Source organism: Sinocyclocheilus anshuiensis, unplaced genomic scaffold, assembly GCF_001515605.1.
Source record: "Sinocyclocheilus anshuiensis isolate Anshui unplaced genomic scaffold, SAMN03320099.WGS_v1.1 scaffold1079, whole genome shotgun sequence".
Lineage (NCBI taxonomy): Eukaryota > Metazoa > Chordata > Actinopteri > Cypriniformes > Cyprinidae > Sinocyclocheilus > Sinocyclocheilus anshuiensis.
In genome coordinates this window covers 2,129,720-2,134,733 of record NW_015548207.1, presented here as the reverse complement: position 1 = coordinate 2,134,733, position 5,014 = coordinate 2,129,720, and the positions used below count along the sequence as shown (strand labels likewise).

The 5,014-nt window shown below is 33.0% G+C and overlaps 1 protein-coding gene across 1 annotated transcript in view; it reads left to right on the top strand.

Moving 5' to 3' along the window:
• Nucleotides 1-5,014, top strand: part of LOC107653613 (beta-1,3-N-acetylglucosaminyltransferase manic fringe) — a 14,299-nt gene that overhangs the window by 1,858 nt on the left and 7,427 nt on the right. The gene's annotated exons all lie outside the window — the stretch shown is intronic.

Below are 5,014 nucleotides of genomic sequence, written 5' to 3'. Positions count from 1 at the left end.
CAATACTAATATTAATATACATTTTTAATATTATATCAAATACAGTATTTACTTATTTTTTATAATAATAATAAATATTATCATTAATATTATTAGTATAAAAAATAAGTAAATACTATATTTTGTATAATATAAACATTATTTGAATATTTTGTATTATGTGAATTAATCACACACCACAATACAAAAACGTTAAAAAACTCTATTTTTAAACAATAGCACAAAGTATAAATTAAAATAAATATATTATTTACTTGTTTTTAAAATAACAGTAATAACATTAGTATTATTGTAATTATTATTATATGAGTAATAATACCACAATACAACCATTTTAATAACATATACATTTTAAACAACGATACAAATTTTATATTAAATTAAATATACTATTTAGTTACTTTTTTAAAAGTTTAGGATTTCAGAGATCACCTTTATAAAACTAGTTGATAGTAATTATTTTTATTGCTGTTTTATTGCTATCTATTTATTTGTTTGTTTGGTTGGTTGATTATTTATAGAATGAATAAACAATGTATAGAATGTATAAGCCAAATATTTTTAGTAAACGAATACATAATGCTAATAATGTTTTTTTTTCTTTCATAAATAAGTTACTACTATTAATTATTATTATTATTATTATTATTATTATTATTATTATTATTATTATGTGTTTAGTAATTAACAACACAAAAAAGTCTTAATGGTCATAAAAATAGCTTCAAATTATTTAAGCAAAATAAAATGTATTTAATTTTTGAAAAATGGCCCACAATATAAATATGGCCAACTTCTGGTGTTACTTGGACCTGGTTGTCGCTTAAATTCATGTTGCATGACACAAAATGTTTATGAATGTAGTCCTGGTCCCCAGGATTATTTCAGAGAAAGAAATACATAATCATTGGTTATTATTGATACTTGGCAAAAAGCAAAAGTTGACACAGATTCATTAAAAAAACAAAACTTGAACGTCCCCCTTAATGGACCTCCATTTAAACTGTAAATTATTAGATTTGACTGTGGCCTGCTGTAACATGACATTAAGAAGCAGAACAAAGCCAGACTGACGTACTAACACATGCTTACACACATACACACTCGCGGTTATATGTGTTGAACTCCATTTCCCATAGTCACTTGCTTGTCATTCTGTTCTGATCATTAGCACCTGGTTATCAGTTCCGATCATGTTCACCTGTTATCAATTACTCATTATCCCTCTATATATACCATGCTCACTCTGTCTGTCTTTGCTGCTAGATTGTGTATTGTCTTCTGAGTTTATAGTTGTCTCATGTTCATCGTGTTTTCTGTTCTCTGTGTGTTGGATTACCTTTTGCCACATTTTTGTTCTGTTCTGTTAATTTGTTACTTTCAATAAACTGCACATGGATCTTACCTTGTCTCTCCTGGCATTCCCTGACAGAATCTAGCAGTCACTACAAGAGCCAGCAGTTTGTTTTTCTTTACCTTTTTTTTCACGAGGACTTTGGGAAGATAGTGATTGGACTTGCTGAGCATTATATCTGAGTGGCTTGTCAAAACAGATTCCCAATGAGAAACTCAGGATGTAACACTTCCAAAGGAGCAGCCTTCACTCTAAATATAAGATGACAAGTACGAAATAGTAGCGCTGCTGATCCAAATACTTGTACGATCAAAGAGAACATGTGTGAAACGCTTGGGGCTAAAATTATTCCTGCATGGCATAATGATACATTTGTTTTTGTGTGGAAGAAATGACTCTCAAACATTCAGCAGTTTGCCACTCTGAAAGTCTGAAACTGGAATGTTTGATGTTGAGGTTTTGCATCAGATTTTGGCTCTCAAATGTAGGAATTACAAAAAAAAAAAATCCCTGCTTCTGCTTTATTGCTCCTGTTTTGAGCAAATAGTGAGTGTAAGAAGGAAGTGTTCATCTCAAGTTTGAAGATTCAGCTTTTCTTTTCCGTGGATACAATGACTAATTTTAAATACGATTACTTAATATTTAAATATTCTGATGAGCGGTGCTTGCAAACATCCCTGCCATGCCATTACTAGGGGATTGCCACATGGTTGCTAGGTGTCCTAGGTGGTTGCTAGGGTATTTTAGGGTATGTTTCCATGACAATGATTGTACTAAAAACTGAAAAGTTTTTCTTTTGCGTTTTTAAAAGTTTTGCGTACAGATGACAACGTCGTCAAAATGACACCCGTTCACATGGATCTGCGAAAACGATTAAAAACGCTGTATTATGCATGCGAGGCCAGTAGTTGGCGATGTCACTTTGTAAGGAAACACTATGCGCTTGCGCACATACGCATTTCTATAGACTGATCATGTAATAGCCTATGTGTGCGTGTGCCGTCACCGTTTTTCACAAATTCACATTTTTGTAGTTTACGTGAAGACAATATCAGTATAATTTTCAAAAATGTACACTTTAAAACCCGGTTTCAAAAGATTGCATTTCCAGGCCCCCAAAACACTGTTGTCGTGTAAATAAACAGCCAAAATGCATAAAAAGATTTCAGTTTTTTTAATGGTGTTGTGCAAACACCCCGTTAGATGGTTTCTAGGGTATTCTGGCACTGTAATAAATTACCTGTTAATTTACAGTAAATTATTGCAACACAGACAACAGTACATTAAATTAATTGTACAGTATATATATATATACAGAAATTGACAGCAAATTATCACAAACGTGTGTGTTTAGAAATGCAAGATACTCCATAAACTCGCAATTCTAAGAAAAGAAGTCAGAACTGTTAGATATAAACCCCAGAATTCTGACTTTTTTATTTTACATTTTGCAGTTGTTTTTTTTTTTTTGTTTGTTTCCACCACGGAATAAAAATTGCGTGATTGCGACTTTTTATCTTACAATTCTGATTTTTTTTTCTCACAGTTGCGTGTTTATATCTCACAACTTTGACTTTTCCATTATTTTCAAAATTGCGAGATATAAACTCAGAATTGGGAGTTTCTAAACACATATAAACTCGAAATTCTGAGAAAAAAGGCATATATGCAAGTATATAAATTTGTAATTCAGATTCTTTAGGTAATTTTTTAGCATAGGTGGTTGCTAAGTGGTCCTAGGACATTGTTCAGTGGTTGCTAGGGTGTTCAGGGTGTCTCTATGATATTCTAGTCTGTTGATATGGCTTGAGTCGCTCATTCAGTGTAAGTCTTTAAGATTTTTTTGTCCATTTTATTTAGTCCGCCAGGCAAAAGTCATAAATTTAATTTCTTTTGGAAAGTAAGTTTCTTTTGGAAACTATGAGAGTTATTTCCCAATGTTTACTGCTTACAGTTAAGGATTTGTTCAAATTACTTTTAAAGTTCCAACAGCGGGTTTTTAAGCACAGGATGTTGTTTGTGCTCGTCAGTTTTGGTGCTTCTGTTTGTGTGCCCTTTGCCTCTGTGCCAATAAGATGAAGTGACAGCCGCAGACTGCGTTTCGAAACAATGACATAACGGAAGTCTATCTTAAGACAGGAAGTCTTAAGCTGAGGAAACAGGAACAAAGTGTGAAACAACTACGGCACTTTTAACAAATGTCAGAAAAAAACAAAACACCGGACATCAGAGCAAAGACTCTTTGTTAAATGTTGTTATTGAGCACTTTTACAGACTAATATTGTGTTTTGTGTTTGTTTCAGTGATATATGTGTATATGAGCCTTTGATATTTTAATCAAAAAAAACTTTTTGGATGGCACCTACTTCCTAAAAGTGCATCAGCTTTTATCGTCCATCACATTATGTGGCCTCTCTTTTGTAATTTGTGCCCTTTGCCTGCTCCATTCATCCCATTTGTGCTTATTTCTTTCCCTCTCAAGTTGGGAAGACAACATGTAGGCGCCTCGTCTGCGAGTTTCACTTTATTATACCGCTAATGGGCGGTTGTGCTGCCGTTTCACTCTTTGTGTATCTCCAGACGATGCTTTATGAGCCGCTGTCATCGGCTGCTTCACTTTATCCAAAATGAGTGCTAAAGATTCACCCTTATGATTTATGAAGGAGCTTTGGGTGTGAGTGGGCTGTTTCCACTCGCTCTGGCCCATTGGCTTTGATGGCCGCGGCATTGATCTGTGCACTTCGATTATTCCGCTTGTACTCAAGGATCGCGGCGGGAACGGCACGTAGACTGACGATGTGAGCCGTCTGGAGCACCTAGACATCGTAATGAAGCTAAACTTTCAGGGTGACATCTCCACTGCATCATGAGGGATATTAAAGACTCGAGCAGGGGTAAAGTGTGTGTGTGTGTGTGTGTGGGGGCGGGGGGAGAGAAAACGGATGAGTAGAGGAATATGGTCGCGGCTGACCACAGATAGGATGTGTCTCTGTCTAGCAGGAAATGGCTCCTAAATCTGCTCCTCAGTTGGTCGAGGGACCTTTTTTTTAAATATAAATTCGGCTTTGTGGTTACAAACGACACTGAAAAGCTTCATTATATTACATTATATATATTCTACATTCTGACATTGTATATTATAAATATTACTGGCTCATGATGAATTGATTTGGTTTATTTTCAGTCGCTTAATGGATAAATGCCTCTGCTAAATGCATAACTGTTTATGTCTACTAATTAAAAGTCATGTTTTGAATAGCCTGTTTAATGATAATACTAATGATAATGATTGTAATAATTATAGGCCTATGATTAAGTTTCGAATAATATAATACGTTTTTGTAATTCATAATTGGAATTTTTCATTGTTGTGTAACACAATCTAGACAACACAATTACGACAAAAAGGAAAAATTTGGACCAAAAAATGTTAGTCCAAATAAAATGTCTGTTGAATTTATATTTTTTAAATAATTATAAATAATTGTAGTAAAAAACTCTAATATGTCATATTTAATATATAATTAATATTTAAATAAGTAATTTAAAAAAATTTAATATTTTGTTGGAATATTCTTTATATTACAACTGCTTTCAACAGTCATAACTTTGATATAAACTATATATATATATATATATATATATATAACTGTTTATATA